The sequence below is a fragment of the Monodon monoceros genome, unplaced genomic scaffold (assembly GCF_005190385.1).
Source record: "Monodon monoceros isolate NGI ecotype Baffin Bay Population unplaced genomic scaffold, NGI_Narwhal_1 Super_Scaffold_16, whole genome shotgun sequence".
Classification (NCBI taxonomy): domain Eukaryota; kingdom Metazoa; phylum Chordata; class Mammalia; order Artiodactyla; family Monodontidae; genus Monodon; species Monodon monoceros.
In genome coordinates, this window is record NW_021703772.1 from 53,965,912 (window position 1) to 53,980,880 (window position 14,969).

A 14,969-nucleotide genomic window follows, 5' to 3' on the forward strand; every position below is an offset into this window, starting at 1 on the left:
TAAGTAAAAATCATACTTAGGATCTTAGTGAGTCAGCACCAACCTATAGAAACAAGAGCATGAATCTGACCACCGTTAGTACTGTTATGGTTAGAGAAGAATAATCCTGGTAAACTTGGGTAGTGATAATAACAGAAAAAGACTGGTCCTGTAATAGAGGCTGATAGAACTAAGGGTGCTCCATGAAATAGCATAAATAAGGGGGAATGTTTTAAGACTGAAAAGTGTCCTAGATATGCTGAATAACACGACCGTAATATTTTAAAGCAGACTTGAAAACATGTCAAAACTAGTCCGTGTGCTTCAAGAAAAAGCAGAGCCTGTACTAGAACATGAAGAACTTAAGAGATCACAGGAAAGCCAGAACCATGACTACGTAGTGTGAAAGCAGTAAGTAAAATTTTAAAAGAATCAAGATTATTTTTGTTAGAAAACTCTTAGGAGGCAATACACATAATACCCACATATCATGATACAGGAATTCTTAGCAAATAACTAAAAATAGTTACCAGCTTTAGGTATTATGAGCAGCGTTGTTATGGATCCAAGGCATGTAGAAAACTGTTTCTGTCAAAAGGCTAAATTCTGAAGCCATTCTTGGTGACTCTCAAGGTGCCACTTCAGAAGTATTTACAAGTCAAATGCCATCTCTTTAGGGTGTCCCCAAATGTGTTGCTCCCTGAAGAGACAGGAGGACGGTTCAGATGTCCTTCCATTCAGAAAAAGAGACCTGTTCACCATGATCAAGCCTCACATCATGTTTCGGTTCTACACATCTCTTCTATTATTGTTACCCTGGTTGTTTTAGAAGTCAGTAAAAATGTCTATGCTTGGTTTTTCCCTTAATGTTTTTTCATCTTAACTCTTATGTTAGTCTACACAGCCAACAAACTTGCTCAGAATATACTATCAGTGTATGTATTATTTTTATTAAGGTATGAGGAGATCGAAGTATCACTTTGACAATTTTCAGTCAGCATAGATTTGAAAACTGATTGCTCACCTCACACTCAGGAATATCCTTTCACAAACTCTTAAGTTTCTAAGTTGACACTGTTTGGATGAATTTGATGGTTATGTTGCTATGAGATCAATGATGAAATTCTCAGCGACATTATTTGGTAAGCATTGCACCCTGGATTTTTCCCCCCAACATTTTATTGTAAAATTTTTCAAATATAAAAAAGTTAAAATTTTACAGTGTACTCACCACCCAGATGCTAGTTAGCATTATGCTTTATCACATACCTATCCATGTATCAGTTCATCAATCCAGATTATTTTTGATGCATTTTAAATTTCAGAAATCTACACACTTCCTACTAAATACTTTAGCATACATATCATTAACTAGAATTCAATGTTTGCTTACATTTTTACTTTTATGTAAAATTAGCATACAGTGAAATGCATAAATCTTAAGTGTGTATCTGCTGGGTTTCGGCAAATGCATACAGTGCTATCAAGATATAAAATGTTACCAGAAAATTCCCATATGGCCATTCCAGTCAGTCCTTGTTCCCCCCGCCCCCTGTCCCCACAAGCATCCTCTTCTTTATTCTACTGTATATCAGATTTGTGCATTCTAGATCTTTGTATAAGTAGAGTCACACAGCATGTACTCTTAGAAGGCTTCTTCATTTACTATGTTTTGGAGATTTATCCATGTGGTTGGGTGTTTCAATAGTTCGTTCCTTTTTTATTGCTGAGAAGTATTCCATTCTATGACTATATTACAGTTTATTTATTCACTTTCCTATTTATAAATACTTGGGCAGTTTCCAGTATTGGCAATTATGAATGATGCTGCTACGATTATTCTTAACGTAAGTCTTACGTGAACGTAATCTTTCATTTCTCTTGAGTGAATACCTAGGATTAGAATTTCTGTGGCACAGGGTAGTTTTAAAAGAAACTGCCATACCTTTTTTCATTGTGGTTGTGCTGTGTCCTGGATTTTCACCATATTTTGAATGTGTAGAAAGGTGTAAACTATTTTTATGACCCACATTTGAAGTATTAGAAGTGGGTTTGGGGTAAAAATGGCATTCTTCAAGGTTGGCAGTTGGTGCTGAGGGAAGCAAATGCCTGTCTGCCCGAAACAGCTCCCCAAATGGTTCCTATCCCTGGAATTTTAGAATTAATTTAACTCCTTGAAAGATTAAAGTACTTACCCAAGCATGGTGATATATTAACTAGAAGAAACAGCATTAGTTTATGTTACTAACTTTTGCCACCCGTTTTCAGTAGGTAAAATAAGACTGATAACTGAACAGAAAAGATTCTGTTCAATGGCGGTAGTAAAGAACATGTACTACTAGTCATTCCCGGGTACAGCAATGTGAGAGTGAACCATCTGGACAGGAAAATCCCCCAAATGGTGGTCAAGAAACCAGAAAACGGAGTGGGGAGAATTCTACCTCACAGTTGTGCACAGGGGATAGCTATGTTTTTGCAGGACATTTTAGCCTTTACAAATCATATTTTCAATATTGTCTTTTTATTCTGTACCACCCAGCTATAGTTATTTCACACCCCAGTGACTTTTATCCCGTTTGTCTTACCCTTCCTGCCTGTTCTGTTACATATAGTGGTTACCTGTATAAGGCTATAAAATTATAATCATATGTATGTTTCCAATGCTTGTGTTCAAAGATATTTATGTATGATTCATCCAGTCTTTCCTATTTGATTTTTAAGGGCTGGGATATTTGGCTTCTACTGTAAATCCTTATAATGTTCCACACATATTGTAAATGTAATGAAAATGTTAAAAACTATAATTCATGGCAACAGATTTTGATATGTATTTCTTTGTATGTTATCACTTTGGACAATAAATTTGGTTTCTGTTAATAAAGATTGTTCATCCCATCTAGGGAGAATTGAGTCATATGGGTCTGTATAACATAATCTGATGAATTCTGCATTTCTGAATCTATTCAAATTAGTTTTTTAACTTTAAATTTTTTCTAGCAATATTCTCTGAAATCTTTGATTAAAACGAAAATGCAACTCCTTTATTCTGAAATAATCTGGAGTCTTAGAAGACAGAGGCTAAGCACACTTTCCCTTGTGCTTCTCCTTCCCTTGTCAATAGCCCCCATCCTACCTTCCCACAGGCTTGGCACAGAAATTCAGGGCTTTCTCTAAGTCCTACTTTGTCAGAAGTTGTTAGGTTCTCATCACGGTAGGTAGTAGTTAAATTTGTTCCTACCAAGTCCTTTTTTTTTTTTTTAATTTTTATCTTTGGCTATGTTGGGTCTTAGTTGCGGCGCACGGGCTCTTCACTGCAGCTCACGGGCTTCTCTCTACTTGTGGCATCCTGTTTTCTCTAGTTGTGGTGAGCAGGCTCCAGGGCACGTGGGCTCTGTAGTTTGCAGCAAGCAGTCTCTCTAGTTGAGGTGTGCGAGCTCAGTAGTTGTGCTGTGCAGGCTTAGTTACCCTGGGGCACGTGGGATCTTAGTTCCCTGACCAGGGATCGCGCCCACGTCCTCTGCATTGGAAGGCAGATTCTTTGCCACTGGACCACAAGGGAAGTCCCTCAAGAAGTCCATTTTTAAGACTGAAAAGGCGAATGTGTATTTGGGACTGGGGAATGCATATTAGAACAAAGTTAGCTGTATTTAAAAATAACACAATTAATCATATTATGCTATACATAGTAGCAGCTCCAGAATGGCTACCAGGAGTTTAGAGTTGCCAGAATTTGGAAGTTGGCATGCCTTATACCTTGTCCAATGAAGTTAGGTACATTTGAGTGACAGTTCAACATACAAGCAAAATACGTGTATGAAAAAGAATGTACCTTTATTATTAATATTTTCATTTTACTAGCTACAGTATCCACCCACATCTCTAGATTTCCCATTAGACACATGTATCCACAAAGTTGTTCCACCTTCTGCATAAAATCTACCCGAAAGTATTCTCATAAGCATAAACTCTTATGTGAAAGTTAAAATAAGCACAAGAAATACCCAGTTTTTGCCAGGACCAAGAGGAAGAGAATTACAGTGATAGGAAGAAGTCAAAAAAGTATCTAAAAAACAATAGGTGGAAAAACTGGGAAAAAAGTGAACAATAAGCATAAAAGTTAGTTTGTAACCATGATTAAATAAAATGTAATGGTTAGTAAATCATACTCCCTTATTAAATGGCCTTGCACTGCACCAACCTGTAACTTAGCTGCCTTTGGAATTTTAACTTCCACTTAAAGAGTCTAATCTTGAAAAGATTTAATTATAAATATGTTTATAAGAATAAAAAATTGCAAACAGTCCAAAGGTTTGAATAAGCTTATTCTGTAAGGTTAAAGTATTATGTTGTTGTTACAGAAGTATGTTTTTTGAAATTGGTAAAAGTCTATTGAAAAGAAACATATTTATGGTATATTATTGGGTGAAAACATACAGGTTCCAAAACTATAGAAATATTATTCCATTTTAAAAATAAAAATAACTTTTTAGAACTTGAATAAGTTATCTTTGAGGTGTGGAATTAATAGGTCATCATAATTTTCTTACGTTTGTTACTTCTATTTTCTGATTTTTTTTGTTAAAATGAGTATTTTTAAAGAGCTTCTAAATATTAAATGCCTAGCAAGTATTAGTAAGTATATTCTGAAATATCTGTTGAAACAAAGGTGAAGTAGGAAAAAAAAGATCTGGGGGGATAGAATTTTAAAACTGAATATACCTTTTTTATTTTCACAATGCTACAAAAAGTAAATCTCATTGAAGTCTTAATATCTCAGCTATATAGAAGATAACATCATGGGTTTAAATACCTTGAGAAAACAATGTGCATTTAAATCTGCTTACATCCCTCTCTTCAGGTCTGTTTCAAACAAATCATTTTGTATCGGACAGAGATCCATTTTAAGAATGGGTAAGCAAAGAAAATACTCTGAAAATTTCAATGATAACTCTGTTGCTGCAGGTTGATGCTAATGAAGCCATGCCTGTATCGGAAGGGTCAAGTACCTCAATCCCAGGATGATGCGTTCCTCCAAATCTCTGAAGATAAGTAATATTGCCAGTGTCTATCCTTAGTCAAAATAAAGTCTGGGAGGGAATGTGAAAGAGTCAGCAGCAACCTTTGACTTTCCTTTCTTTCTAATCTGTTTTATTCTTGTATCTAGAACACTCTCAGAATAGGACTATTTGCTCTACCCACTTGTCTACACAGTTGAATCTTCGGGGAAGTCCTGTAGTGATGACAGGACCAGGCTTTCCTAGAGTATTCTTTTAGAACTGGGGACATATTTTCCCACCAAAACGATTAAAATGCAATTGGTCTTCTTCAGCTACATTGTGGATTAAGTAAATTACTCTGTTGGATGGCCTAGAGACTTAGTTAGTATTAATATTATTGTATGTTGCAATTTATGAACAACTGACCTACCAGTAGATTTTTAGAACATAATCTCATTCATTATTTGGAAACTGAGTGATGATTGTGGTCAACTGTCCCTTTTTGCTTTATTCTTTAAAATTCTGTTTAAATATAACAATAAAGTATAGTTATTGTTTTTAAAAAGTACCCTAGGAAATAGAGAAAAATATTAAAAATTGCCCATAATTTGTCAATGCAGAAAATATACAGTTTATATTTGATGCATTTCCTTTGTATTTTACCTAACAATATTATACAATTATTCAACTTTATTTTCTGCTTTTTACAGTCATTGTAACATAAAAATTTCCCTTTATTAATTTTTTTCCAGTGCAAGTCAATAGCTGTGTAATATTCAATGATAAGTAGATACCATAATTGAACTATTATTACTATTAAGCAAAACATTTTAGTTCATTCCTTCTTTTTCTTTCTTTCTTTCTTAATGCTTTGATAAGTAATGCTGCAGTCAACATTCTTGTATTTAACTGTGATTGCGTCTATCCTTGAGATTGATTCCTTAAAGTGGAAGTATTGGATTGGAATGTATCCATATTTTAGGACTTTTGATAGCTATGATTAAATTGCTTTCCAGAAGCAAATTTATGGTTCCCATCAAAAGCTAGCATGCCCATTTCACGGCACTCCTTCCATCACGAAGTGTTATTTATTAAAAGTCTTTGCAAATTTTTGAAAAAAGCATTTTATTTACATTTCTTTAACTGCCAGTGAGGCTGAAAATAATTTAATAATTTGGTATTATTTATTGTGTTTCCCCTTGATGATTTGCCGGTTATTTGTGTACTTTTCCTCTGGAGTCTTAGCCTTTTTTCTTATTTGTTTGTAGAAGTTTTTTAATAATCCTTTATCATACTTGGAGCAGTATTGTTCCTAGTTTGTCATTTTTTTTTAATCTTCATGAATTTTGGTGATGTTAGTGTGTTTATTTTTATGGTGAAATCTTAACCAATCTTCTTTTTGATTTCTTACATTGCCTTAAAGCTTAAGTCCTGCTCCTTCAGCTTAAATTTTGTTCCTCTTGTACAGTTTTAATTTTTCACTTTTAAATACAAAAGAATTGGCACATGATATGAGATAATGATCTAATATGATAGATTTTTCCAAACATCAAATGTTGTCAACATTACTTATTGAATAATCTATCTCACCCATTAATTTCTGATACTCCCTTGAAAATAAGTTCTTAAGTTTCCTGACCTGCTTCTGGGCTTGCTGTTCTGTCTGCTGATTGGTATATCTATTCTTTTGCCAGTACCACACTGCTTTTAGGACTGCTTTCAAAACAAAACAGAAATCAAAAGTCCTTTTTAATAGCATCACATAGAAGCAGCTCTTTTGTACTGAAAGAATTTTTTTTCGTGGCATAAGTAAGTGAAGAAAAAAATCCCTGGATGAGTATAGGTGTCAGCAGATTTAAAGGAATGAAGAGAAAAGGTTATATGCTTAAAGATGATTAAGACAAAAGAAGAAGGGAAGTGAAGAAGCAGTAGCTGTAGATTGTATTACTTGAATGGGCACAGTATACAGCATGGAGAGAAAGAACAAGATGGTATGCAGAATGCAGAGAAGAAAAAGTATAAGAGAGAAGTACAAAACAGCCAGAAAATAGTGAAAATGGAAGGGTAGGAGAAAATGGAGAAACAACATGAAGTTTTGCAAGAAGAGGAGAATAATAATTGTACTATTACAGTATAAATATATAAAGTATATTTATAGTAGAATATTTCCATATAAAGTGTAAAGCACACACATAACAGGGCCCAGCCCATGGGATAAATAAAGATGTACAAGAACAGCATGTTGTATCAACATTAATGACAGATGAAATAGACTGAAGCAAGAACCCAGGTCCCCAGACTAGCAAACCACAACCAATTCTCTCTTGTGGTCAGATTGATGGTAAAAAGAATTTGCAAGTGTAGCGCTTACCTGGAAATTATTAATATACAGTTGACCCTTGAACAATATGCATGTTAGGGGCACCAACCCTCTGCTGCAGTTGAAAATCCTCATATAATTTTACAGTCAGCCCTCCATATGTACAGTTCCACATCTGTGGATTCAACCAAGTGCTGACTTTAATACTGTAGTACATATTTATTGAAAAAAAATCCACATGTAAGTGGACTCATGTAGTTCAAACCCATGTTGTTTATGGGTTAGCTGTATAATTTTTCAGTTTGTAAGTTTGCTTTGGAGTTATACAAGCTTTGGCTCTACAGTCTAGAGCCAGTGGTTAATAGTCTTGTTTTTGGTGTTGGGTTGACATGAGTTAAGCCATATTAACCTCATAATTTTGGATAAGTTATTTAATGTATCTAGGTCAGTTTCCCTAATAAAATGAGATTAACAATTGGAAATACCTGAAAGTGTTTCTCTGGTAATTATATGAAATCATAAACTCTTTCATAAGAGGTTAGCTGGCACATGAGCAGTGCCCTATATTGAAATTTTTTTCTGTGAGCTTCCTAGACTGCAAATTCTTTGAGGGCAAAGGAATTTGGGTCTCCTTCCCATTGTTTTGCTGGTGCCTAAATCAATGCCTGGAACATCAGAAGTGCTTTGTTGAAAAAATAAATGAATATTTGCATGGAATCTAATATGCCATCAAGTTTTTGTTGTGTTTTGTTTTTAACCCATTTGACCATTTTACAGGTCTTTTCTCTAAGGGATACAGGTGTGATGATAGGGGAGAGAGAGAGGACAAGACCACAGGTTTGCGTTCTGAGGGTCTACTCTCTGAATGTAAAAATGCCATCTTTTCTTGTCAAGAGACTCCTCTCAATGCAGCTTCATCTAAAAGGAGCCATAGTTTAAGTCAGCATCAACTAACACATTAGATTATGAACCCCCTGATGGGAAGTGGTTAATAACCAGGTAAGGGCAGGAGTGGATGGCACTGAGGCAAGGGGCCCATGGCAGAGGAGACCAGGAAGGAGCAGAGACTGTGAGGCTACAAAAACAGGTACAAAGACCTCTGCCTTGCAATTCCCCATGAGCTGGTCTGCCTGTTTTATTCTGCAAAATTTTCACATCCAAATATACTTAGGAGATGGAATTCTGGGGAGAGATTCTAAATAAAATTCACCCTCTTCATTATTATTCTGGAGCATACATTCTGAACCAAAAAGCTTCCTTCCAATTCCTTAATCTCAAAGTTCTGTTTTTAAAGAAATGAGTTTGAATTCATACTTCAGTTTGATTAAAATGTGCCTTTGATTCAGCCGTGTTACTTTTCCAGGCCTCCTGACAGCCATGAAAGAGAAAATTAAGGAAACTGTCCAAATACATAACTCATATGTCCTCAAACCTAACCAGTCTGTGGATGCTAATGGTGAGAGGGGATATCACATTGCAGTAATAACTCAAATTTCCTGAGTTGAGTAATAACTCAAATTAACCATATTATTTGTTCTACCACCTGTTTGACCTGGACTGTTTGGCCCATTCAGTCAAATCTCCCTGTGACCTATGGGTGGCTGATGATACAGCCAAATCACCCTCCTGTCTTGTCCAGGTATCTACAAACCAAAGTAGACAAAAGTGATTTTAAAAGTAGGAAGAAGACGGGCTTCCCTGGTGGCGCAGTGGTTGAGAATCTGCCTGCTAATGCAGGGGACACGGGTTCGAGCCCTGGTCTGGGAGGATCCCACATGCCGCGGAGCAACTGGGCCCGTGAGCCACAACTACTGAGCCTGCGCGTCTGGAGCCTGTGCTCCGCAACAAGAGAGGCCACGATAGTGAGAGGCCCGTGCACTGCGATGAAGAGTGGCCCCCGCTTGCCACAACTAGAGAAAGCCCTCACACAGAAACGAAGACCCAACACAGCCAAAATAAAAAAAAAGAAAAACATAGGTCTAAATGGAAAAAAAATGTAAATTAAAAAAAAAAAAGTAGGAATAAGAATCTCCTGAACAACCAATGAGACAAAGAAGAAATCAAGAAGGAAATTTTTAAATGCCCTAAAAAAAAAAGTGGAATCACAACATGCCAAAATCTATAGGATACTGCAAAAAACACTTTAAGAAAACTATAGGGCAGTATCCCTGATGAATATAAATGCAAGAGGAGAGGGTTCAAGGTGGCAGCATAGGAAGATCCTGAACTCACTTCCTCCCAATGGACACAACAAATCTACAACTACATATGGAATAATTCCCTCAGAAAGTTACCTGAAAACTGAATGGGCAGAGCCTCCACAACACAGGATAAAAGGACAGCATTGAGACAGGTAGGAGGACTGAGATAAGGTCTCACCAAGGGGAAAAAACCACACCTCAGCCACAGCAGTCCACAATCAGGAGGGATCACAACATTATGGATCCTTTCCATGAGGAGTGAGGGATTCGAGTTCCACACTAGGCATCTCAACCCTTAAATCCTGCACCAGAGAAATGAGCCCCCAAAGCACGTTTGGCTTTGAAAACCAACAGGGAATATGTCCAAGAAAACTATAGACTGCAGAGAATGGAAAACTCACTCTTAAGGGGCCTACCTGCAGACTCACTCAACTTGAAAACCACCACCAAAAAAAAAAAAAAAAACCCATCAGATTGAAAAGTGCATGGATCATAGGTGAAGGGGACCCACTTACTAATCTTGAAGCATCTGCCAGAGAGGCAGGAACCAGCTGGAATTCTCCCTGCAGACATTTTTGCAACCTCAGGTTACCTTGCTAATGCAGCACTGGCAGGCAAATTTTGAAATTCTCCCTCTAACCTGTTAGTGCCAGTAGGCATGCCCCACTGAGAACATCACCCACCTCTGCACCTCAGCTAGTCCTCTCAGCCAGCCAACCAGTAGCCCCACCTACCATCAAGTGCAGCAGCCATGGCTGGACCCCGTAGCTTGTCTGGGAGCTAGCACCACTCACCAGTGCATCACAGCAGCAGCTGTGGCTCCACCACAACAAGAAGGCAAACAGAGCCTTCAGAGGGGACACCCTTTGAGCACCAGGCTCTGGTGTACAGGCAGGATTGTACCTCTGAGCCCCACAGGACATCTCCTAAATAAAGCCACTCCTTCAAGACTGGAAGAGTTTGCAGATTTACTTAATACACAGAAACAAACACAGAGAATTACACAAAATGAGAAGACAGAGGAATATGTTACAATAGAAAGAACAAGAGAAAACCTCAGAAAAAAAGACCTAAACAAAATGAAAATAAGCAATTTACCTGATAAAGCATTCAAAGTTATGGTCATAAAGATACTCACTAGACTCAGGGAAAAAGTGGATTAACACAGTGAGAACTACAATAAAGATATAGAAAATATAAGAAAATACCAAACGGAAGTTATAACTGAACTGAATAATACACCAGACTGGTTCAACAGCAGACTGGATGAGGTAGAAGAACAAATCAGCAAGCTGGAAGACAAGGCAATGGAACTCAACCAGATAGAGCAGCAAAATGAAAAAAGAATTTTAGAAAGTGAAGATACCTTAAGGGACCTTTGGAACAACATCAAGAGGAATAACATCCACATTATAGGGGTTCTAGAAGAAGAGAGAAATGATCAGAAGACTCAGTTGAGGAATTAGTGGCCAAAAACTTTCATAATCCAGGAAAGGAAACAGACATCCAGGTTCAGGAATCCAAGAAAGTTCCAAATTAGATGAACCCAAAGCAAAACACACCAAGACACATTATAATTAAAATGGTAAAAGTTAAGGATAAAGAGAGAATCCTAAAAGCAGCCAGAGAAAAACAACTTATATACAAGGGAAATCTCATAAGGCTATCAGCAGATTTTTCAGTAGAAACTTTACGGGCCACAAGGGAGTGACATGACATATTCAAAGTGCTGAGAGAAAAAACAGTCCAACCAAGAATTCTCTACCCAGCAAGGCTATCATTCAGAATTGAAGGAAAGATAGTTTACCAGATAAGCAAAAGCTAAAGAAGTTCATTACCACTAAACTGGCCTTATAAGAAATGTTGAAGCTAAAAATAAATGGCACTAATTAATAATTAGAAAACATACAAAAGTAAAAATCTCACTGGAAAAGGTAAATATACAATAAAGATAGTGGATCAATCACTTTTAAGGTAAGCATGAGGCTTAAAAGACAAAATAGTAAAATTAACCAGAATTATAATAATTAGTTAAGGGATGCATGAAATAAAAAATGTAAAATGTGTCATCAAAAGTATAAAATGTGGGGGCGGGTAATAAAAAGGTAATGCTTTGGGAAATGTTCAAATTTAAGTTGCTACCAACTTAAAACAGGCTACAATTTACATAGGGTGTTATATATAAACTTCACAGTAACCACAAGGAAAAAAACCTATAGTAAATACACAACAGAAAATGAGAAAGAAATCTAAACATAACACTGAAGAAAACCACAAAAACACAAGAGAAGAGAGAAACAGAAAGGAACTATGAAAATAGTGAGAAAATAATGAACAAAATGGCAATAAGTGTATACCTATCAATAATTACTTTTAAGTGTAAATGGACTAAATTCACCAGTCAAAAGATATAGCATGGTTGAATAGATTAAAAAAACAAGATCCATCTATGCTGCCTACCAGAGATTCACTTCAGAAGAAAGGACACACACAAACTGAAAGTGAAGGAATAGAAAAGATATTCCATGCAAATGGAAATAAGAAGAAAGCTTGAGTACCCATACTCATATCAGACAAAATAGACTTCAAAACAAAGATTGTAATAAAAGACAAAGAAGGGCATTACATAATGATAAAGGAGTCGACGCAGCAGAAGATATAACATTTATAAATGTATATGCACTCAACACCAAGAGGAACACCAAGATATATAAAGCAAATATTAATGGAATTAAAGGGAGAAATTGAAAGCAATACAATAATGGTAGGGAGCTTTAACACCTCACTTACATCAATAGATAGATCCTTCAGACAGAAAATCAGTAAGAAAACATTGGATTTAAATTACACATCAGACCAGATATATACAGATAATTCCATCCAAAGACAGAATACATATTCTTCTCAAGTGTACGTAGAATGTTCTCTAGGCTAGATCATGTATCAGGTCACAGAATAAGTCTCAATAAATTCAAAAAGATTGAAATCATATCAAGCATATTCTGCAACGCCAATGTTATAAAACTAGGAATCAATCATGAGAAAAATAAAACCAGGAAAAACCACAAAATAGGAGGTTAATCAACATGCTACTGAACAACCAATGGGTCATCAAATAAATTAAAGGAGAAATAAAAAAAATACCTAGAGACAAATGAAAACAAATTCAGTATACCAAAATCTATGGGATGCAGCAAAAGTGTATCTAAGAGGGAAGTTCAAAACAATACAGGTTGACCTCAAGAAACAAGAAAAATCCCAAATAAACAATTTAACTTAACACCTAGAAGAAGAAGAAGAAGAAGAACAAACAAAGCCCAAAATTATTGGAAGAAAGGGATAATAAAGATCAGAACAGAAATAGAGAGTGAAAAAATTTAGAAAAGCTCAACAAACTGAGAGCTGCCTTCTTTGAAAAGATAAACAGAATTGACAAACCTTTTGCGAGCCAAACCAAGAAAAAAAAGAGAGGGCCCAAATAAATAAAATCAGAAAGTTATAATTGATACCACAGCAATACAAAGAATCATAAGAGACTACTATGAAAAATTATATGCCAACTGGGCAATCTAGAATAAATAAATCTAGAATAATCTAGAATCTAGAATAAATGGATAAATTCCTAGAAATACATATTTTTCCAAAACTGAATCATAAGCGAATAGAAAATCTGAGCAGGCCAATGATTAATGTTGAAATTGAATCAGTAATCAAAAATGTCCCAGCAGGGCTTCCCTGGTGGCACAGTGGTTGAGAGTCCACCTGCCGATGCAGGGGACACAGGTTCATGCCCTGGTCTGGGAGGATCCCATGTGCCGCGGAGCGGCTGGGCCCGTGAGCCATGGCCATTGAGCCTGCGCGTCCGGAGCCTGTGCTCCGCAATGGGAGAGGCCACAGCAGTGAGAGGCCCGCGTACCGCAAAAAATAAATAAATAAAAATAAATAAATAGATAAAAATGTCCCAGCAAACAGAATTCCAGGACCAGACAGCTTCACAGGAGAATTCTACCAAAGATGTAAAGAAGAGTTAATACCTCTCCTTCTCAAACTATACCAGAAAATTGAAAAGGAGGAAAAGCTTCCAAACACATTTTACAAAGGCAGCATTACCCAGATATCAAGACAAGGATACCACAAAGAAAATTGCAGACCAGTATCCCTGATGAACATAAATGCATAAATCCTCAACAAAACATTAGCAAACCAAAGCCAACAATACATTAAAAGGATTATACGCCACCCTCTAGTGGAATTTAAATTCCAAGGAGGCAAGGATGTTTCAAGATCTGCAACTCAATCAATGTGATACATAACATTAACAAAATGAAGGATAACATTTATATAATCATCTCAATAGATGCATAAAATTCAATATCCATTTGTGATAAAAACTCTCAACAAGGTGGGTATAGAGGGACCATACCTCAATATAATAAAAGTCATATATGACAAACTCACAGATAACATCATACTCAGTGAAAAGCTCAAAGTGAAAGGAAGAAGTAAAACTGTTACTATTTGCAGATTTAAAAAATGGGTAGAAAAATAAAAAAATAAAATAAAAAATGGGTTGAGCATATGAATAGACATTTTTTCAGAGAAGACATACAGATGGCCAACATCACTAATTATTAGGGAAATGTAAATCAAAACCACAGTGAGATACCACCTCACACCTGTTAAAATGGCTATTATCGGGCTTCTCTGGTGGTGCAGTGGTTGAGAGTCCGCCTGCCAATGCAGGGTACATGGGTTCATGCCCTGGTCCGGGAAGATCCCACATGCCGCGGAGCGGCTGGGCCCGTGAGCCATGGCCGCTGAGCCTGCGCATCCGGAGCCTGTGCTCCACAACAGGAGAGGCCACAACAGTGAGAGGCCCGCGTACCGCAGAAAATAAATAAATAAAATAAAATAAAATGACTATTATCAAAAAGACAAGAAATAACAGATGTTGGAGAGGATGTGAGGAAAAGGGAACCCTCATACACTGTTTTCTACTATGGAGGATGGTATGGAGAGCCCTCAAAAATTAAGAATAGAACTACCATATAGTCCAACTATTCCACTGCTGGGTATTTATCTGAGGAACATGAGAACACTAATTTGAAAAGATACATGCACCCCTATGTTCATTGCAGCATTATTTATAATAGCCAAGATATAGAAACAACCTAAGTGTTCATCAATGGATGAATGAATAAAGAAGATGTGTGTATATATACATACATACACACAATGGAATACTACTTAGCCATAAAAAATAATGAAATCCTGCCATTTGTGACAACATTTGAAGGTATTATGCTATGTGAAATAAGTCAGATGGAGAAACACAAATACCGTATCATTTCACTAATATGTGGGATCTATAAGAAACAAAGCAAATGAACAAACAAAATAAAACAAAAACAAACTCACAGATACAGAGATCAGATTAGTAGTTATCAGAGGGGAAGGGGGTTGGGGAGTGGG